Source organism: Corvus moneduloides, chromosome 21 (assembly GCF_009650955.1).
Source record: "Corvus moneduloides isolate bCorMon1 chromosome 21, bCorMon1.pri, whole genome shotgun sequence".
In the NCBI taxonomy this organism is placed as follows: Eukaryota; Metazoa; Chordata; class Aves; order Passeriformes; family Corvidae; genus Corvus; species Corvus moneduloides.
In genome coordinates, this window is record NC_045496.1 from 514232 (window position 1) to 536857 (window position 22626).

The window sequence follows — 22626 nt, forward strand, 5'->3', positions numbered from 1 at the left end:
GTTAATTTGGGAAGATCTGTGTTGATAATAAAGCTGCTTTTTTCCTGGCGATGATATGATCGGAGCAGGGTTGCTATGGCAACAGTGGCTCTAGAAACCCCCCGACCGCTGGTGGCTGCTCCCAAGCCAGGATGTGCCCACCCACCACCCATCCCTGCCCATACCACCATCCCACACCCTCTGCCACAGCCCCCGGCCCACCAGCCCATCCCACACCCACCGCCCCATGCTGCACCCACTGCTCCATCCCCTGTGCACCTCCCATCTTACCCACACCCCCTGCCCTTCCCCACTGCCCCGCCCGCTACTACCACCCCAGGCCCTGCTTGCCTCCCAGGGGTGCCCAGAGTACCAGACAGCCATGGTGGGATGGAACAGATTCCTCAGTGCAGCCTCGTGTTGGCCCCTTCCCGCCTGCCTCTGGAGCTGCCCTGTGGGCACAGCAATTCTCAGGCCCTTTACCCACTCCTCTAAGTCCAGGCTTTGCTGTGTCCCCCCTCTGCAGCCACCACCTGCAGGGTGCCCACAGGGTGCCCAGGTGGCCCCTGACTTTGTCGGGAGCTGGCCAGGACCATCAGTCCCACATGGCACGAGGCTCGGGCACGTGGCCAGGTGGTGCCAGTCCCGCTGGCCAGGTGCTGTCGGGCTCTGTGCCCCACTCCCACACTGGCTCTGGCTGCTGCGGCTGCTGACATGACACGTGACACGACGCTCACTAAATCACGCACCCTCCTTCCTCCTCTCTCTCTCTCCCTCACCCATTAATGAAGTGAAATAAATTTTCCATTTTTAAACATGAAGTTTTAAAAAAGAGCTGCAATTCTGCGCACATGCAATTCCCAGCGGGAGGGGAGAGCGGAAGCGGGCCCTTGTGCTAAATACAGAACAAAGCCTTCTGTCTGAAAATACCTACGAGGAGCTAACAAATGCTAATGACAAAATAATGTATGGGGGGTTTAACGCTGGATGCTTTTTATCAGCAAATTAGCGCAGTTATTATGCTGCAAATGCATTTAACAATAATTTGTTTCAATAACTGTAGAACTGGTATTTTAAAAAATATACACCATATTTAGAACACTTCATCCATGAAGGACCATTATTGTTTTTTCCTCCCCAGAGAGTTATAAAGGTCTCTCTTACAAGTGAAAGAAATACAATCATCACCCTTCACAGCTCAGTTACTCTCTTTTATTTTATTCAGAGCCATTTAAAGTTTGTGTTTTTAAAGGAAAAAGAGCAAGTGTCTTTAAAGGGTCAGGGCTGGAGAGGGCTCGGGGCCCCATGTGCGGGCTGGGATTTGGCTGGGATTGCAGGTGTGGTGGATGGGTGAGCCCACAGCATGGCATGAGCAGGATGCTGGCACGGGCAGAGGGCAGCTCTGCCTCCACCACTGCTCACCTGGCATCGCTCACTGCTACAGCAGCCCCAGCACGGGCTCCTACTGCAGCTGGGTCTCCAGGGCCCAGGAGCGAGGTGGGAACAGGCAGCAGTTTCTGGCCAGGGCAGATGGGTGCAGGGCCTGCCCAGGGGCTCTGCCCACGGAGTGGTCTTGGCCACGTGCAGGCAGCGCTGCTCTGAGCAGCAGCCACTTGTTTACAGCCCAGCTCTTCAGTCACAAACCATTAAGGAAGAGAAACAGCTACATAGACCCTCGCTGGAAGTGGATTCATGTGTAAATCAGCTGCTTTTAAAATTTCACTGAGCATGAAAGTTCACCTTTAAAATCGACATAAAGCACAGCTGTTCCCAGGGCAATCCCACGGGAGAGGATCCATTTAAATGTGTAACACAAGCATAGGGCTGTCAGAAAGTTGAGGCTGCATCTACGCCTTCAAACCCTTTCTTGCACCAGGGCAGTCAAAAGTGGCACCCAGCACCAGGCAGTGGTGTGCTGCTGCCTCCAGAGCTGCTGCTCCATGGTGCCGGTGCTGGCCGGGACAGTGGGTCAGTCGGTCAGCTGGCCATGTGCCACACAAGTGCTTGGGACGGCTGCACCGGGGTCTGGAAGCAGCCAGAAAATGCTGCACAAGTTGGCTTTCTGGAATATATAGGAACAGGATCCTTGTCTGGGATAGGCTGCAGCCCAGCCAAGTGTGAGCGCTGCTCCATTCAGCAAGGCCACTCCGGGAATTCCCAGGAAGTGCCAGTGTGGCACTTCTTCAGGCCTCTGGTGAGTTCTGGTTGCTGCTGGGGAGCCAGCTCTGCTCTCAGCTCACCCAGCCAGCACTGCTGGCTGATAAAATCAAACAATAATTCCAGGACAGTCTACTCACACCATAAACAGCTGAAAGAAAATCCATCTCTTCTCCATGCAAAACCACTGATGAGTTCATGAACTGTGCCGGGCAATAAATCACTTGCGCTTATGCAGAAGAGACGAGGTTTTTGGGTTCCTAATAGGCACTCTGACAACGTGATTGCTCCATATTTCTTTGTAGCTGTCACCTTTGCAGGCCTGTCAATGCTCCTAATCTTTTTTCATTGCAATGTCAAGTTTTGGTAAGCGAAGAGGTGGAAGGTGGGATGGGATGTGAACAATACTGGGACCAGCTTCCTGAGCCCCTCCTGGAGCCCTGTCCCTCCCGACAGGAGCACCCCCATGGGCTGCCACCCCGCTGAGGGGGCAGAGGGGCTGGCACCAGCACATCGGGACAGCCACCAGCTCCCCGCTCCCCTTCCTGCTCCCTGTCATCCTTCCCCTCTCTCTGCCCCCTCTCCCAACACCATCCTCTGCCTTTTCCTCCCACCAGACCTGCTGATGCAGAGGTTCTGCTCCCATGGGAAGACAGCCAGCACTGAGCCACCAGCGCAGACCAGAAAACACACCTTTAATATTCAGCATCTGGATAGACAATAAAAACTGGGACAAATAATCTAGTTGAGGCAATTACCTTAGCATAAATGTATATATTATTTATAAATGGCTTTGAATATATAAATAATATTGATAAAATTTGCATGAGTAAAAAGAGACATAATTACCAAATGATGCCTCAGAGCAGTGTATCCTGCTGGCTGCTTGCTGCCCTGATTGTCATCCAGGGGACCCTGCCCCAGTCCTCTTCTCCTGCTAAAAATATGACACACACACATTTAACTGAGCTAAAAAAATAGAGCCTAGAACAGGGAAACCAGTTTAGAAAAGTGTCTGGCTGTCAGTCAGCATTTCCCCAGCAGCTTTGGCTGGGTTTTGAGTGGGATTTTAGAATGCAGTGTTTCCTGGGGATGTAATTCAGGACGGGTTTCAGAGATCTGCAGAGACAAAAGTGCATTTTCCAGCAGCTGGGGCTCGTGGGGCTGTGACCCTCAGGAATGCCGGGATGTCCCTGCCCCGCTGCCAGCACTCACCACTGTCCCTGGGTGCCACAGCCGTGACCTGCTCTTCTCCTCCTCTTGAAAGGGCCAGGAAACTCTGTGGGCTTTTACTGAAACCACAAGTGGCTTTTGTAAAGTTAATTTCACCAGCAAAGTGAACACATAAACAGTGGAGCATAAACAGGAGCAGTGAGCTGAGCACTTGCTGGTGTCTGAGCCATGGCGAATGAAGTTGTCTGAGCCTGGCGTGTCCCACACGCAGCTCTTTAATAAAACTGGCTGAGATTTGTTGATAAGCCTGAAGCAAAGTCAATGTGAAGTGTCAATCCTGCCTGTTCACAGGAGCCTTTGGGGGTCAAGCTGCTTCCTCGCTATGATGGCCGTATCACAGATATGTCAGCCGTGTGTTAACTGTTTTCTTACGGATCGTGCTCAGATCGGACACGAGATGCAGATAAGCCAAAGCAGAAGGGCTGGGGCCGAGCTGTGCCGTGCTGTTCTGTGCTGTGCCAGCCCAGCCTCACACAGCCCTGTGGGGCCTTGGCAATCTGTCCTGTAGCCACACCGGCCAGGCCTGGGTGGCAAAGGCAGCCGCTGGCACTGACACACTGAGTGGGGAGCCACAGGCACTAAATCCCACTTAGCCTGTGGGTTCCACCACGCATGCCAGGCTGTGCCATGTGGGATGAGCATCTAATGGCTGCACAGTCTGCACTAAGTGAAGCTGAAAGAGAAGAAGTCAAAAGAAGTGGGGTTTAATTAAGTATCAACCAAGATTTATGCAACTTTCTCTCTCCATCATAAATATTAATAAGGAGCAAGTGGTGGCTCTGTGTGGCAGGCACTGTCGAGCCATGAAGGGATGTTAATTCCAGGCTCTTTGAGATGGACTAAGCGTGACACAGAGCCTCTTTGATTTGGAATATTCCTTGGGTTTAAAAGTTAAATAACATGAAGGGGGATTTAGTGGGTAGTAAACCATTAGTGAGGCTGGGATTTAAACTCCAGCATGCATGTCCTGTATTTCACGATTGCCAAACTGATTAATGGAAGCATTGCCAGAGGAGCTCCTTTGACAACACTGGGTGTCCCTGGCAGGATTGTGAAGGCCAGACCAGCAGTGCTGGGATGTGGGGCCACTGGAGCATGAGTGCCATGGGGGGCTGCAGAGGGGGCCCCAGGGAGGGGGAGCAGGAGTAGGGCCACCCAGGGCCACCCCCCTGTCTCGCACAGTCCGCAGGCAGTTATTAAAGGTGACACGGCCGGCCTGAGGAAGGACTTGCAGAGCCCACTAAATCTCCAGCCATCCCTTAAATAAAACTTTATGCTGGCTAATAAATTTTAATAGTACTTGTCAGTGCTTGATAACTGCAACCATTTAACAGAGGAGGAGCAGCACTGGTGTCGGAGCTTGGCTGTGCCATGCATGGTGCCCACCATGCCCGCCGTGCTGCCCTCTGCACTGCTGCTTGCCATGTCCCCACAGAAACAAGCAAATCCTGCCAGCTCCCTCTCTCCCAGTGGCAAACCATCCCTTCCTGCTGTGCACTGAGGAACAGGCATCTTCTAGGGCTGGAAAATAACTGCAGCCTGAGGGGAGAAGCAAAGGGCTCTGCAGGTGACGTTTGCATTGCAACTCAACACCACCACCGGTGTGACACAGCTCAGCATTTCACAGGCACCACTGTAGCTCAGGTTTGGTTTCCACATCCTCAGGCCACTGCCTGGTGCAGTTCTGGGTCTGCTGGCAGCCCCAGCCACTACACAGCACAAATGTGCAATTTCAGCCCTGTGTCCAGCGAGGTGAGGAAGTGTCAGACACGTGTTTGTGAGGCGGTGGGCTGTCGCCCAGCAGAACAGGCACAGTGGCGTCTGGCCTTTGGCTGTGGCTTCTCAGCCACGTTGCAATAATCAATAATGGTAATAATTATTACAGGAGCAGCATGAATGTCTGATCAAATTAAATCACACCAATAATTTTCGTGTTTTATTAAGTAAAAGCCTCTCTCTGAAGAGGTTTGTTGGTGCCACAGTGTCTTTGGTTTGCCATAGCAGGGCATCGTGACATACTCAAGCACAAGCCCACTCTGGAGGGATGGGGGCCCTCGCTTCCCTCTCTGCTGGCCCACATCCAACCGTACTTGGGGTTGGCACAGACTGTGGATGGGCACAGGGATGCTGTGGGACCCCTGGGCAGAGCCAAATGGACCTTTCCCTCCCCTCCCAGCTGCTTCCAGGGGGTTCTGCAGGGCAGTTTGGGGAGCTTAGGTGGGAAAAGGGGGTTTGTCCCCATGCCAGCAGCCAGAGCCATCACCTCCAGTTAAGCCTGGATTCCAGAGGCTCCATACAAAGCAGGAGTGGGGTTGAGCCCTGCCTGGGAAATCCACGTCTCATTAGCACAGCTTTATACTGGCCTTAATTAGCACAGGTTAAGATCACTCATCCTCTGGCCATCTATTTTTAGGAACTCTATAAGACTGGGAAAAGATACCCTTACATGGCATCCAAGCTGAGCCACCAACATGTCAGCATCTTCCCCTCACTAAAGGTCTCATAATCCTCCACAAGCCCTGTGGGCTGCAGGGGCCAGGGGACAAATCTCAGCTGGGTGGGCCAGTGGTGACCTGACTCAGTCCCTTGCAGTGCCAGCCTGGTGCTTGGACCCAGCCACTTGGGCAAATAATTGGGGTTTTTTAATTTGCTGGTTGAACAGAGAGTGAGGAGACTAAAAAGCAATTTATGCCATCTCAAACCTGTAATTTTCAGTGTGTTTGGGGGCAGAAAATAAAAACTTCTGCTTTTGGAACAATGCAATGTCATGTTTGGGATTTTGGGGGGAAATTATAAAGAATAATCAAAAAGTTTTCAATTTTCAAAAATTGGTCTGAGGCCAACAAGTTTCTTGGATTTCACGAAAAAAAATCGGTAGTCTGGTAACTGTGTTTTTCATTACTAATTCAAAACTCTTTTCAAACTTTACTCAGGACCCTGAGCCAGTATTAACACCAGACCTTATCCAACTGCAGCACCTCCCAGCAGCCTCCCGCGGATGTCAGAGCCCATTGAGGCCTGGCTGCTGGGCTGAGGCAGTGCCTGCTGCTGGGACAGCAGGACCCCCTGCCCTGTGCTAACCCTGCCGAGGGACGGGCTCACCCGTGGCATGCGTGATGGGTTTGTGCATCGTGCAGGCAGCGATGGTTATGGCTGAGCACATGTGTGTGCCCGGCACGAGCAGGAGACAGCAGCTGCCTCCGAAGGTGGCATGTGGGAACAGACTGGATTTAACTCGCAGGACAGGGGAACACCGTGCGAGCAGCAGATCCTGTGGAAAGGATCAGCTCCCTCTGCGTAATAGCATTTCCTTCCTCTCTCCCTCGCCCGCTGCCGTGCAGCACGGCTGCACACTGAGATTTCATGTAATTTTGTTTTAGTGCAGAATTTAATGTTAAGTTTAAATATGTAATTATCTTTAATTGAAATTACATCCATGCTTTTCATTAACAAGATGCACAGAGTGAGCAGTGCAAGGCGGCGCCGTGCGGGAGCGGGGCTGCTGCGGAGCTGTCCCGGCCGAGTCCCGCAGCTCCCACCGAGAGTCCGGGGCGGGTGTGGGGGAGCCGGGGGTGGGGTACCCTGCCTGCGCCCACCGCCCGGCCTCGGCACGGGCAGGGCGTCCTGGCCCCGCGCCCCTTCCCGGCCCTTCCAGCGGGCGCTGCTCGCGGGGCGTCTCTGCCGCCGCCACGGGAAGCCCGAGCACCGCGGATGGCGCTGCCCCGACGGTTCCCCCCGGCCCCGGGGCGCCCGCGACCGGCCCGGAGCCGCGCGGAGCCGCCGCGCCGGTCACCAGGGGGTAGCATCGGCCCGTCGGCCCCGCTCCGCTCCGCCGGCACCGCACGGCAGCTCCTCCCGCTGCCCCCGCTCCCCCGGCACCGCGGCTCCTCCCGCTGCCCCCGCTCCCCCGGCACCGCGGCTCCTCCCGCTCCCCCCGCTCCTCCCGCTCCTCCCGCACGGCGGCTCCTCCCGCTCCGCTCCTCCCGCTCCCCCGGCACCGCGGCTCCTCCCGCTCCCCCGGCACCGCAGCTCCTCCCGCTCCCCCCGCTCCCCCCGCTCCTCCCGCTCCTCCGGCACTGCGGCTCCTCCCGCTCCGCTCCTCTCGCTCCCCCGGCACCGCAGCTCCCCCCGCTCCCCCCGCTCCCCCCGCTCCTCCCGCTCCTCCGGCACTGCGGCTCCTCCCGCTCCGCTCCTCCCGTTCCCCCGGCACCGCAGCTCCCCCCGCTCCTCCCGCTGCCCCCGCTCCTCCCGCTCCCCCGGCACCGCAGCTCCTCCCGCTCCCCCCGCTCCTCCCGCTCCCCCGGCACCGCGGCTCCTCCCGCTCCCCGGCACGCCGGGTGCCGCCGGTTGTCCCTCTCCGCCCCTCTGCCCGTTTGCCCGCACCACCCGCAGCTCCCGTTCCCCTTGCTCCTGCTGCGTCCCCTGGCAACGCCTGGGTTTTGCCCGTCCCAGGGCCCAGCCATCCGTTTCTTTTCCAAAGCATTTCGATAAGTGATCCTAAAATCGCATTTCCATCAGTGAACCCAAACCCGTATTTCACTGCAGGCCCGACCCCTGCTGTCACGTTGCATAGGAAAAACCATCCGTTCCCAGATTTGGTCCTTTTCAGACCGTAAGGTCGGTGATTCAAGTGGACATTAAACTAATCCAGAGAGACAACGTGGTTATGACTGTCTGGTGGCTCTTCTGGAAACCTCCACATCCTTTCAAATTCCTCACGGTGATCCCCCCCTCCAGCGGCTCCGCTCCCTGGCGCCACAGGGGAACACCAGGACAGCTCAATCTGCGTATTTAAAAAACCCAGGCTGGTCTAGGATGTGTTCTGCATCTTCACAGTTCCGATTGCATAACCTGCCCCTCACCCTGACACGGGTTGGAGGGACACGCCAGTGGCTAAGCCCCGTCCCGGTGGAGGGACTCTGGGCACTGGCCGTAGTCCTTGGGAGCCCTGGTCCGTGCAGAACAGCATGGGCAGAGCCGTGACCCTGCAGCTGGCACTTGCCACGGACCCTGGTTCTACATTTTTGTTGTAATGTTTCCTAATGTTTCACCCAAGAACCCATAAATTTCACCAGAACAAGCCCATAAATGGTTGGTCTGAGGAGAAAAGGACAGATTGCCCCAGGTTGTAACTCTACAGCGTTAAAGAAGCTCTTGATAAACAGCAAACCGGCACTGTGTGGGCACAGGACTGTCATCAGGGATGGGGCTCCCCCACCCATCGGGGGCTGAAGCCTGTGAGCCCCCCTGGCTGCTCCCCCAGACCTGCCTCCTCCACCCAGGGCATAGGAACAGGGACGGGTCCTCCATCTGCCCCAATACTGTGCTTGTGTCATTCATGTCCTGGGGACAACCAGGGCAGGGCAAACATGGCACAGTGCTCCAGAGGAGCTGCCCAAGAGTGCGGGGTCCGGTGCCATGCTGGGACAGGCAAATGAACACACCCCCAGTTATCAGCTAAATATAAATTTCTCTCAAGAATTATTTTAAAAGCAAGGAGAAGGACCTTGCTGAGTGTGACTGGTCATTGCACTCCATGAACTCAGGTCTTTGCTGCCTCCAAAGCAGCTCCTGCATCTTTTGCAAGCATGAATCCTATGGATTTATACTAAATGCTCTTCAGCCTTGTTAGCAGCAGCCAGTGGGACAATCAGCATGTGCTAAAGTCCTGCTCTGACAGTGCTATCAATTAAATATCAATTAATCTGTTAATCAGTACAGAGGATACACACAACAATACTATGATGGCCAGTTTCTAACCCTGGGTTGTTTCATGCCAGTCCCACATATGCAGCTTGACGGGAATGTTATTTTCTTGTGAGAGGGTTTCAGACTGGGATTTCCAAGCTGTGGGGCAGAGCTGGACCAGCACTACCAGGGCATTCCCAAAGGCACTCATGAATACAGCTAAAGAGCTTCCTTCCTCCACATCTCCCATGTTTGCACCTTCTACCATGCTCATTTTCAGACAGAAGATCACAGAGAATTTGGAGAAAAAAGTGTTCAAGAATTTTGGAATTTGCTTCTGAAAAGGACGAAACTAAATTTGCCGTGGAAGCTGTCTCAAATTCCTATCCCAGCTGTGGCAATAGGACAGATGCCAAAACCCTGGTGTCCCAGACCTTGCTCTAAGGGTTCTGTCTCTAGAGCACTCTTTGTTCTTCCTGCCTTTCTCCTTTGCTCCATGACCTTTCACACTAGGACATCTCCCCATCTGTGTCCTTTCACCCTGCGAACCCCTGAACACTTGTCCCAGTAAAGCCAGGACAGGTGGCCACAGAGACCTTTTCACCTCGGGTATGTCCTGCCTGTGCCTTAACCTGATTTGGATGTGTCTGTGATGTGAGTGATACACCTACCCAGAGCCCGAGACCTCCAGAAGCCACTGCTCGTTTCCATAGACCCCCATAAATGGATAACTGGCTCTTTTAATCTTGTTACTAAATTGTAATGGAATTATCCCTCTAATCCCTTGGAGCAAGAGCAGAACTCAGCCACCAATATAAAATAAAAAAAAAAAAAACCAACCCTATAGTAATCATAGATTTTAAAAGTATTTATTTTGTGCTGCTCTCAGATAGGCTGTATGTAAAATTTTATTTCAGAGGAATAATGTCACATAGTGCACTTTGTGGCTGCTCTGTGATTAAGTCCTTTTTAATCTGCCATGTGTGTGGAGGTGCAGTGCTTTCCCATCACAGCTCCCTCCTGCCAGACTCTCCACTAATGGCGTTACCGGATTATCAGAAAGAGGCGGAATTACCCAGCTACAGGAGGGTTTTGCTCTGATCTGCTTAGCAGCCCAGGCCATTCCAGGGCAGGAGAGCTCAGGGATGTAAGCCTGTTTCCTTCTCAGGAGCATGTGCTCCTCACTGCTCTATTTTCTCACAAGAAACTTTCTAGCTGGTAAATCTGTTCAGAGTGATTGGTTTCTGTTGCTGCTCTGTCTGTCTGTCTGCTTCCTCACAGGTAGGAGCTGCCAGGTTGGGCAGTTGGCACTGCTGACAGTGGGATGAGAGGCAAAGACGGGGCCAGCAGATGGGGCAGCAGTGCTGGGAGCTGGGGCTGCCTGGGCATTGTCACGGCAAGCACAGCAAAAGCATGTTTGATCCAGGAACCACTGGCGATAGGATGGGGAATTGCAGTTGGCTCTGGAGCCTGAGGTACCTGGTGCCATCAGGAAAAGGCAGCTGGTGCTGCCACAGTCAGCGCGCGGAGCCATCCTGCTGTCACCCCACACAGTGCTGCCTTCTCGCCAGCACTGCAGTAACAGGTTCTGCTCATTCCTGTCCAACCACAGCTCCCAGACCTCAGCTCCGAGGGAAGGTGGTGATGCAGAGATGAGGACTGTGGATCAGAGGCTGTGGCCAGTCCAGAAAGGGCACGGCGAGAAGGGCTTTGCTTCCCACAGCACAACCCTGATGGCGTGGGAGCACAAGGGAAATCATCTGGTTGATGCAGGAACATCCTGGAAACAGACGGGACAGGGCCAGAACCGCGTCCCCAGCACAGGGGCTCGCAGTGGCATCTGTGCGACCTGGAGGAGGAAACGTCGCGGGGGCTCCAGCCCTGGTTTGCTCCGCGCCTGGCACGTGGGCGAGGCAGGGAGCGGGAGAGGAGAGGGTTAGGGATGTGCCAGCGTCCTGTCACAAAGCATTTGCTGACCTTTCCATAAATATTTCTCAGAAAGGCTAAGTGCCCGGGTCAGTTCAGAGAGTGCCGTGTTCGCTCAGCGCTTTGCCTGGGGCCGCGGCCGCGGCTGCTTTGACAAACAGCAGCTGACCCGAGCACTGCGGGCGCACGGCGAGCGCGGCCGAGCCGCGGTGCGGGGGCTGCTGACGGCCACGGCTGCCTGCCTGGGCAGGTGAGGCTTCAGGGAAATGAACGCAATTTTGCCCTCAGAAAACTGAATGCTGCAGAACACGAGGCATTTATTAAATGCTGCTTCTCACTTGATGGCTTTGCCTGGATTTTCTAACCCCAAATTAAAGAGGACTAATCTGTTCCCATTGAAAACACCGGATATGAAGTGGAAAGAGTTTAGTGGAAGGTCACATCACCTGAGTTAAAACAACATTACATGAAGGGGAAAAAAGGGCTTCACTGGGATGATTTTAAATGTGAAGTGTATTTCCTCTTTTTTTGTCATTTGATGGCAAAGATTACAACATGAAAACAAAAGCCTGGAGATTGATGCAGTGAATCTAATAGCCCAGGCCCTGAAAAAACTGTGCTGCTACATACAATCACCCCATAAGCACAGGCTGTCAGGAGGATGTACTGCGGCTGGCATGCACTTTACCAGTTCTACCAGTCTGCAAAAAAGCTGCTGCTTTCTTACATCTGGGTCACACTGGACCAGCTTGCATTGGTGAAAATGAAGCTGATTCGATAGCACCTGGTGACAAATCTACATGAGAGTGCCTGCGCACAGGAGGCTGCAGGCTGCACTAGATGAGCTGGGCTGGAGTGGAGCAGCTGCACACGTTGCTCCGGGTCCTCGCACGCTGCCCTGGCCACATCTGTGAGCAAGCAGTCCATGGGGAGGGAGGCAAGGGAGAGCCTTGCTGCACCGCGAGCCTTCAGCATGCTTCCCTTTCCATGCCAAGTACCTGGCACGCCAGCGCTGTCCTGAGCTCTGTTCTGCTCCCACTCTGACTCAAATGCTGTCTGCAGCTGCACACGGCTGCTCCCCGCTTGGCTCACCTCCGGCTGTTATCCCCCTGCCCGCTTCCTGGAGGTGCTGGCTCAGAGAGTGGATTTGCCAAAGGTGGTGTCAGAAGTTCAACACCCCCACAGCATCCAAACTGCTTGGGAAATGCTCAGGAGGCTGGCACAAGTGCCAGGGGCTCGGCGTGCCCCCCGTGCTGACACACGCTCAGGCAGTGGGTTCACGGGCTGTTCCATGACCCCTGAGCACAGGAATGCTGTGCGTGGGAATGCCTTGGGCCCCAGCCTGCAGAGATTTATGTACGTGCTTAACTCTTAGCAGATGAGAAATCCCATTGAGACTATGCATATGCTACAGGTTAAAGACAGGCATAAAGCTTTGAAGAGTCTAAATCTTGGATTATAGATTATAAATTTCCAGAGGACAAGGATAGCCTCTGTCTGGAGGGCAGCAGGGTCCTGCAGGTGACGGACAGCTCCTGCCTGCAGCTGCACCACCTCACCTTCCTCCCCTGGCATGTACCTGCATGGCAGGACTGCCCCAGTGTGCAGCCCCTCTGGGTGCCTGGCATGTCTGAGGAGGGGCTGGCAGGCTGGTGCTCCTGGTGTGGTGTCAGGGAATGCATTTCTCAGTGCACTGGCTTCAGCAACTCAGAGGAAAGGGAATGCAATGAGAAACAGATGATATATCCATTCCTGGAGCTCCTAAACTCATAATCAGGACTGCAGAGCAAGTAGCAGGCAGGTGGTGACCAGGAGAGCCCCTAGGTGCAGGGCTTCATGTGGGCATCGGCCCCTCGCCTGCTGCTGTAGCAGGACCACGGGGAGCTGATGCAGCAAGAACTGAATACAAAAACTGGGATGTGCCTGAGCTTTGCCAGAGCAGCCACGCTCGGGTCGGGCAGCAAGGCCCACGGTACAGGTCCGGGGTTTCAGGGTCCCAGCTGGGCCCCAGTGACCCAGCCCTGGCACAGGGAGTGCCACAGCATGAGGGTGGCACCAGCCACCCAGCTTTGCTTCCAAAAGATGGGGCAAGGGGAAACTATTTCCTGCTACTCTGTACTTTTAATTCATACTTTCACAGCTCTGCCTGTCCTAAATCCCGAGCAGATGGTGCAACTCAGCCCAGCTCCTCAGTTTGATGATCCCTGGGGCCTTCCTGCAAAGCGTACATTTCAAAGGATAATTCCACAAGCACTTCTTACCCTGATCTGGAGCCTTCTGAGCATCCGTGTCCTTCATCCCTCTTCACACAGCCCCGCCCTGCCTCACGACAGCTTCCACCGGGGTTCCCTTTTCCATTTAAAAGGTTGGTGGAGTCACAATCTCTTACGGCCTTTGAAGCAAAGGGAGATCTGAGATACAAGAACCAAAAGAAAAATAAAAAGAGAAAAGGAGGAAAATCCCCTTACGACTTCCCTGATTTCTCCTGCAGAAACTGGGGCCACCCCCAGCCTCCGAGCTGGGTAAGCTGTCGCCCAGGCCGGGGTGACACAGTTGGGCAGGTTTTGCCCTTTGCAGAGGATCCCCTTCCCTGCACCCGCAGCCCCTTTCTGTGCTCGAGGAGCATTTCTGCACTAACAAACCCCGTTTGATAATTGTGTTGCAAAGCCTCACTCTGAATATTTAATAGAATTATTGCTAGTTATCAGCACGGGGAGGTGATAAATCACTGCCGCCTTTGCCCACCACCAGCCAGAGCCATTAGTGGGTTTCAATCATGGTTCCCACCCTGCCCTCGGGCTGGGATGACCATGAATTAAAAAGAAAAACAAACAACCAACCTTCCCCCCCTCTTCCCCCACCACCCCTCCCCGCTCCCCAGGCTTCATCCCGCTAAGAAATAAAAGCGAAAGCAGTGCTGCTGGGCTGTGGGCTGGGTCCTGCTGCCCCCAGCACCACACGGCCCAGTTCCCGCTGCCCTCGCCCCCCGCTCTGCCCCCTCCGCGCAGGAACGAGGTGATCTTTTAGCTGCCCTTTGTCTTGGAAAAAAAATTAATTCTCATTTGCATTACCTCGACTAAATGTCACCCACCGATATTTTGTTAGACATTAGCAATGCTGGCAGAGAGGGGCACGGGATAATTGCGTTCTGCCTAGCGCTGGGATTTACATAATTTCAGACAGCAATTAAAGAATCCCTGGGAATTTTTTTTTCCCTTCCAACCTCTCCTACAAAGAAAGTGTTCGTTTACATTAAGCGCTCAGCTCCTCGCTGTTCATTTGCATAAAATTAAAGGTTTTTGTGTTCTGGAACAGCAGGGTAACATTTAAAATTCCGTTTCAAAAAGCTCACCTTAGAATAATAAAATGTTAATATCATTTCACGGGCTGGAGAAGGTTGCCAGCTGCCTTTCACTTCAAACTTTTACCCAATACTAACTGTTAGGGTGGGTGATATTATTATTGGGGGTTTTTTTGTTAAGATATAAACTTTCTTGAAAAAGTGGAGGGCTGTGAATGTGCCTCTGGATGGGTCTCTGCAGGGCTACTCCAGAGCAGAATGTTTGTTTACTCCATAGTTTTTTAATTAAAAAATCATGCAAAAGAGCAGCAGCGGAATATTATAGGCTTTAATGTGCCGTCATACGCCGTGCTAGGAGAGGAAATGCAATTTGGATCGAACCCCGTTCATTTGCATTCACGGAACACCAGTGACCTCCGCCCTGGGGCTGCGCTGCCGTGGCCGGAGCGGGCGTGGAGGGGCCGGGCAGCGACGGTGAGGGGCCGGGGGGGAAAGAGAGCCGAGCCCCGGTCCTTGTTCCCCGGCTGGGGGGTCCCTCCAGGCCCTCTCCCTCCTGCAGGCTCCCCTGCAGCCCAGGGCAGGTGGAGGGGCTGGCGAGGAGCAGCACTCGCCCAGCTCCCGGCACTCGGGCTCCCACCCAGCCGCACCCTCCCGGACCCCTCGGAACTGGGGCTCCCACCCAGCCGCCCGCTCCGCCACTGCTCGGGGTCTCCCAGGACCGGCAGCCCCCGTCGGCGGCCGCAGCCCCGCAGCCATCGAGGAGGAGGATGGGGGCTCCGCGGGGCTCCGAGCCCACCCCGTGCGGGAGAGGGCTGGGAGCCGGGGCCGGGCTGCCCGAGCTGAAGCTCCCTCAGCCATCAGCTGCCTTCATTCTGAGCCCTCTGTCAGCTCTGAATAATAAAAAATGACATTTCCGTTTGAGGATGACACTGTTGCGGTCCCTGGGTGACCTTGCTCGTGTCACCGGGGTCTCCGGTGCCAGTTGTCCGCAGCATTGCCCATCCCGGGCACCGCGGGCAGAGGCCGCGGCAAGGCAGGTGGTGATAGGGAGGGGACACTGCCTCCCCCAATGCCCCCAGTGCGGCCAGACAGGGCTGGCACCCACCAGTAGGTCCTGCATGGCTGCGCCGGAGCCCGGCAGCCAAACCCGGGGCGGGGGTGCCCGGTTTTGAGGCAGTGCCACCAGCACCCCCTCAGCCTGTGCCTGCCCCCCGGGCAGCAGCCTGGCTGTGGGACGGACACGGGCAGAGGTTGAGAGACCGGGCTGCCCTGCCCCAGCTCACACTCATCCTCCCCCTTCATCCGCCTCACGCCGCCTGCCCGCGCTGGCACCGCTGCCCCGCGGCCGCCAGCCCTCGCCCCCGCCCGCTGTCCCGCAGCCACTCTGTCCCCGCTGGTCCCCACGGCCGTCGAGGGGGTTTCCCTCACAGAGGGACTCGGGAAGCAGGCGAGAAGGGAGCAGATCTTCCACCTGGCGTCCTCTTGTCTGCCACCATTTGGGGCTGCTGTAGGATTGTAGCAAAAAGTGTTTCATTAAAAATGAATCCGAATCCCAGCCGTTGTGGGAGAATATCGAGCACAGCCTGCAGTCCCTAGTGCCCATGTTGGATTCCTGCTTCAGTCTCCAGGCCACTGTAACTCCCACCTGCCTGCCAATATTTCCACGTTTTCTTAATGATTTGCATAGGGTATCTGCACCTTTGCAGTCGCATCAGCCACAGGCACAGGGCAGGCTCAGGCTCACAAGCACCCAGCTCACCAACAACCTGCTATAAATGTTTTCTGAACTGTTTAGTATTTCCGGGAGGTGGGAATTATCATTGCATCCCTGTAAAAACGAATACAAATCAGGATCGGCATGCTGTGCACTTCACCCGAGAGCTCACGAGTGGAGCACGTGCCAGTCTGGTGTCAGCCAGTGTCATTGTCACCCACGTCATCTCATGTGCCAGGACACATCCCCGAGCTCCAGGTTTCTGTGCTCCTGACACACTCCTCCTGGGAGGCTTTAAAAGCCAACACCAAGCCCAATTGCTGTGGGTGAACAAAGCAACAAGCAGGCAGCAAAGCTGAGGCTGGGGAATGGAAGGTTTTACTTGGGGGAAGAGTGGAGTAACCCAGTGCAACAAACTTGAAAATGGAAAGGAAAAAGATTTGCTTTGGAATTTCTCTTAGGAAAAGTCATCAATTCCTTTTAAAATTTTTCACTTCAAAATATGTTTTCATTACTTTTGCATTATTTTATGACATCAGTACTAGTGCATAATGTGACCTGTCATATCATGTCAAGTCATGTCATAATATGCATAATAGTAGAGAAGTGCATAATATTACATGTCATATTGACATAATCAGAATATTCTATTATTATTGACTTCATCAAACTAATTATAAAAAAACATGAAATACTTTGCTGTAGAAAATAAGATTAAGAAGGTGCAACCTATAAAAAATTAGTTATTTCCCTTTGCAGCCACATTTTTAGGCATTTTCAATGTATTTGTATGAAAATATTTACATTAGCATATTACATCATGTTATGTACCGCTGTATGTAACTTCATGGAAAAATGGAATAAGATAAATTAAAACAGTCCAAGTCAAATTTTCTGTTTAAAATTATTTCAATTTTTTTTTCATAATAGACAATTCTCAAAACAAAATTCAGCAAATTCTTCTGTGTGTGAAATCTAAAAGTCCCTCTCATGGAATCCCTACCTGAGAGCAGCAGCTGTAAACAACACTCTGCGTGTCCAGAGCTAGGCAGTGGAGCTGGGGAAGGGTCTGGGGCTGAGGAGTGGCTGAGGGAGTTGTGGGGCGCTCAGCCTGGAGAAAAGGAGGCTCAGGGGGGCCTTCTGGCTCTCCACAACTCCCTGACAGGTGAGGGATTGGGCTCTGCTCCCTGGGAACAAGGGACAGGACAAGAGGAAACAGCCTCAAATTGTGCTGGGGAGGTTTAGATTGGATATTTGGAACAATTTCTTTAGGGAAAGAGTGGTCAGGTGTTGGCAGAGGCTGCCCAGGGCAGTGGTGAAGTCACCTTCCGCAGAGGGATTTAAAAGATGTGCAGATGTGGCACTTGGGGACAGGGGTTGGACTTGGTCTTAGAGGGTTTCTCCAGCCTCAGTGATTCCACGACTTTGTATGGATCAGTCTCTTAGAATCACTGACAGCCCATGATGCCCGTGGAGGGGCAGTGCTGGCGGGGCTCCCTGCAGGGTCTGACACGTCTCGCGCCCACGCCCTGGCCAGCGTGTGCCCCTCGCGTGTGCCCCTCGTGTGTGCCCCTCGCGTGTGCCCCTCGCGTGTGCCCCTCGCGTGTGCCCCTCGCGTGTGCACAGCGCCGGGCCCCCGGCTGGGGCTCGCGCCGAGCCCCCCGGGATTTCTAATTGACTTGACACGTTATGAATTGCCAAACTTGGTTGTGATTGCTGTGAAGAATGGTACTTTAAAGGACTCAATATCTGTATATCTGCCTTTGATGAACATTGGCTTTCTGAGCTTAGATCTTATTTATTTACCCTTGGAGCAGGTTCATTACTATGTATTAGGTAGATATGACATATTTATGGAAATATGGGGACTCTTTGTGGAATATATTAAGATTAAATAAATCATTGACTATGTGGTCAAGAACTACAGCAATCCTGATGAATGACTCCATGATTTTTTTCTGGATCCTTGTACAATTTTAAGAGCCATCCCCTTTGTCTTCCTGGACTCCTGCAGAACTTCCTGCACCACCCTAAACACACTGGGAATGCAGGATGTGCACCTTCCCTGAGAGGAAGCGCCAGGTCCCAGGTGAGCTATAGGGAAGGTACCTGGGAGACCTCCAGATACCAAAACCCACCCCTGGGAACCTGCTTAACAAGCTGAGAAATTGTTCCAATTTGGTTATCCGAGTCCCATCCACTATGATCTGCCGTGCGCATCCATTAGCCAATAAATTTACATATCTAATGGTGCATTTTCCCAAGTTAGTGATAATTACATTTAAAACAGCTATTTTGATACAAACCAAGGACAGCCACGGCGAATGACATAAATGTCATTCCCTGTGTCCCTTGGCCTCAGTATAAACACTGGAGATGGGCAGAGCACAGTCCATGGAGCCAGAGCTCCCAAGGAGCTCGTTGGGTTGGGCTCTTCCTCCTGCACCAGGCACATTTGTTTTCCAGCACCTTTGCTGCCATTAAGTACCTGCTCCCCACGCTGCCCTCCTGGGTGCCAGTGTCCCTCGGGGGCACTGGGCACAGGCTGGGCACAGGCTGGGCACAGGCTGGGCCAGCCACCACGGCTGGGCATGTGCCACGTGTGCCTTTTGGCTCAGGACAACCAACAAACACCTGCAAATACTGGGGGGTTCTTAAGGATAGTTAAGTAGCAAACTATCTGTTGATAATAAAATTTGCTTGCTTCTCACAGATATCCAATCTGCCTACTATCCAAAGAAAGGAATTGGGTGTCTGCTTCCTAAATTGTTTTAATCTCTGGCAAAGAGTGCTTCTGGCAGAGTCCCTCAGCTGGAAAATAGGAAATGAGTTAGAAACAACAGACAAACGTGAATAATGCAGAGCTTAAGATGTCTGATCATGATCTTGAGAAGTTTAAATAGATTCCTCAATCCACCTGCCTGTGGTCCCCTGGGAAGGAGTGCACTCTTCCTGGGGGAAATGCAAGTCCGGTCTGGCAGTGACATGCACTCCCACCCCCACTGCCCCGTGTGGGAGCAACTGGGGACGTGGCTTCCCCAGGCAGAGGGGCCTCGGTGCCACCGTGCCAGGCCAGGCGGGTGCCCAGCGTGCTGGGGACAGACATGATTCCGTGGGCTCCTGCAGCTTGCCCAGGCTTTAACATGAGTGCTCTTGTTTCTTAATCTTCCCTCGAGGCATTCATGCACATCCCACTGCTCTGACCCCCGGCACCGGCCACACGTGGTGCTGCCAGCAAGGGAGGGTGGCTCTTGCTGCACCCCAGACACCCACCCAGGTGCCAGGTGCCCGCTCCCCTCCCCTCCCCACCCTTGTCCCCACCCGTGCCCAGGCCACCTGCATTTCCCTGCCTTCAGGCTGCACCTTTGCTTTAGCTTTATAAATATTCTCTCAATAGATCCTCAGACATCTTTCCACAATAGTATGAAAGGATTTTGAGAAATCATAAAATCGTGGGGAAAAAAACCCCTCCTGTTTGCCTCCTGGTGAGAGGCTCTGTCTTCTGTAACTCTGCAGTCACATTCACCTCTCTGTGATGCTACTTGAACTTTTCCGTGCAAAGAGGCCCCTGGGCATGGAGGTGCCCCCCACACCCCAGGACAGCCCCCACAGCAGCCTTGTCCCCAGGCTGGACCTGTCGTGTGCCCCAGGCTCGGGTCCTGACACAGCCAGCACTGATACCAGTGCAGCTCTCCCCCGAAATCCGCCCTGCACCCTCTCCTGCCACAGGGCAGCAGGACCCTCCAGAGCCAGCGTGCTGTTTTCAGAATGGATTCCTTTTTCTTCTCCTCACAATCCTCACCCCTTCCGTGAGGTCAGAGATCCTGGTGTTGCACAAATGGCAGTAGCTGCCCTGAACACCAAAGGAAATGCTCCTTCCCATCATGCTAAGTGAAACAATTCAAACCGGGAAAATCTTGATAAAAGTTTAATTAGGAAAACGGACTCCATCTGTAACATATCCCTGTTCTCCCCATGTATTAACCCTTTTGCCATAAATCTGCCACCCTTGAAGAAACCTGCCTTCCTCACAAAACCTACTCAGGGTTCACATTATTTTAATCAGTTAGAGGGGTTTAATACATTATTGATTTTTAGGAGAATTGAAAAAGCTCCCGTATTAAGTCCAGGTTGCTTATTCTTTCTGTATATGACATTCAGGTACTTGTGAAAAATTATACCAATTATGAAATCAGCCATTTACTGCTTCAAAGTGCAATCAGTTGTCACACTGGAAAGCACTTGCTCCTGAATATTATTAGTTGGGCTATGTGCACAGGAAAGTGCTGAGAGGAAAGACTTTAACCAAAGGGCAATTGCATGAAATTTACTTAGAAATAGCTATTTATCACCCTTGGATTTCCTACTGTTCAAATCCACTGCAGACACTTTATGGAATGAAACAGCCATCTCACCAACGTAACTCAGCCAACTGAGGGGTTTTTTCCTCACTGACATTAAATGAAAAATTTAGAAGTCATTGTAACAGCTTAAAGATGCATTATCCTTTTTGATGTGCAATTTTAGCTTCATATCAAAAGCCATATAAAATAACCCCCGCACAAACACAAAAAAGGAACTTTTAAAAGTTTTATGACATGTAGTTCATCTTACCTTTTATGCATCTACCAGGCACAGCTTCTCCTGCTGTTCTCAGAGACCATTGCGTGATTACCACGATGGGGGAGAAAATATTGCCATAGCAGCAGCAGAGGCAGCCAAAGGAAGGATTAGTCTCTGGAGCCTGGGAAACAGAGGGGGAAGCTGAGCCTCACCACGCCAGCAAACGCCTCCAAAGTCAGTGCACGGTGGAATCGCGGGAGAGCTGCCCCTTAGAGGAGCCTTCAGTTGTGTCACAAACTGCCACCATTAATGGGCTTTGCTGCAGGCAGTGAAGTGAGAGGGAACATAAATTAGAGAGAGGACATTCAAGAGAAATTTCTAGCTCAGTAAAGATGTCTTATCCGCTTGTTTTCCAGAGCAGACAAGAATTTTGGAAGGCAGGGGCAACTTCTCAAAGTAGGAATGAACCTGGTCAGCCTGGGAGCGCTGGCACAGCACCAGTAACGTGCAGGACCAACAGGTATCTGATGACTGACAGGTGTGACCACTGCTCCCGTCCGTCTTCCTGGCTGTGTGTGCCACCCAGGATGAGCACTGCCGCCTCACACGCCTCCCATGCAAGGCAACGCTTCTTCCTCTTCTAATTCCTCCAGGTAAAATGCATAACAGGACTGGAAAAATTGCCATGTTGGAAGTGTGGTCAAGTGGACAGTGGGCAGCCTGGATACAGCACCAGTCACCGTGAGATTGCAAAGAGTGCTCCCATAGGAAAATAAGAAAGCAGCTCTTGACCCACTGGGTCTTGAAGATCTAAACCAGGAGCAAGGTGCAGCCCCCACACCGTGGGATACACTTGGCTTGTCCACAAGAACAATATCTGAATGGGCCTAATGGTTTGGAGGCAACACAAAATGCTTCCCACCTGCAGGTGTCTTCCAGCTCCTCTCTGGAAAGGTCCAGATCCGGGGATGTATGAAGTACAGGAACAGTCTGATCCTTCTCTATGCAACAGCTGGATCTCCTACTGGGTGGATCAGGGATCTGCTGGTGCCACAGGAGAGGGCTGGGCACCCACTTCTTGTGCCATGAGCCAAACATGCAACACAGACAAAGTCTGTGTTATTTGCCACAGTCAAACCCCACGCTCAAGGAAACAGGCAACTTCAAAATTATGCTGTTCCAGAACTTCAGGTCCGAATGAAGTAGGGGAGAGGAGGTGCTCAGGGGAGCTGCTGCTCTGACACCAGCACTATGTATGGGCACCACAGTGTCAGACACAGTGTGTTACAAACTGCAGCAACAATAGTCTTAACAGGTGACGCCAACCAAGCCCTAACAGCCAGCTTTATAGCACAGAAATAATGTAAAACCAGAACACTTAAGATATTTTAACTTAGCAAAAGGATTGTTATAAGACCATTTAATTTAATAAATAGTAAAGTATTTATAAACGAACCATTTCATAAAGTGTTACCAATTTCTCATACACAATAATATGATTTGCACAAACGTTTGTCCTTGAGGCAATAGAAATTTTCTTCGCAAATCAATCCTTACAGGGATTGTAATTAGTATCCGCTAAGGCAGCTCGCGGTACCTGTAGCTGTGTTTCTCCCATAAAAGCCCTGATTGCTGCAAGCTCTCACACAAAGCTAACGACACAGAAGGAAAATGCACACGTTGTCTAGACTATTCATTTTAATCAGGCAAGAGTGATTTTTTGTGGCCCATTTGATATGACTTTTACACAAGATACAACCTCACTCCACAGGGGCTGGCAGAAAAGGTCAACACTGCTGTATAAAAATACATTTAAAGAAGGAGTTTAGAAAAGCAAAAACTGCAGGCAAGGCCCAGCATTGCCCAGGCAGAGCTGCAGATATTGTGTCTGTGTGATTTCTGAGACATTTATAAATCCACCAGTTTTTATTAAATGCACAAAAATCTTAAAAAATTCGGTGACTTATTTTCTGCCCAGGACCCAGAGGGACAAAAGCCACAATCCAGTGGTCCCTATTCAGGCACATCTCACCCATGGGTGCCCACATATCCTCTGGTGGCTGTC

At 52.6% G+C, this 22626-nt stretch overlaps 1 long non-coding RNA gene across 2 annotated transcripts; it reads right to left on the bottom strand.

Annotated features, from left to right (window-relative positions):
- Window positions 1-9910: 9910 nt before the first annotated feature.
- Window positions 9911-20895, bottom strand: LOC116454427. 2 transcript variants are annotated; one of them, XR_004244098.1, is made up of 2 exons: window positions 20613-20895; window positions 9911-13394 (listed from the first exon to the last, which is right to left on the bottom strand). It is a non-coding gene; the product is annotated as an uncharacterized LOC116454427 (long non-coding RNA). The 2 variants fall into 2 exon arrangements; XR_004244099.1 differs by having other exon boundaries at window positions 9911-15789.
- Between the last annotated feature and the right edge of the window lie 1731 nt (window positions 20896-22626).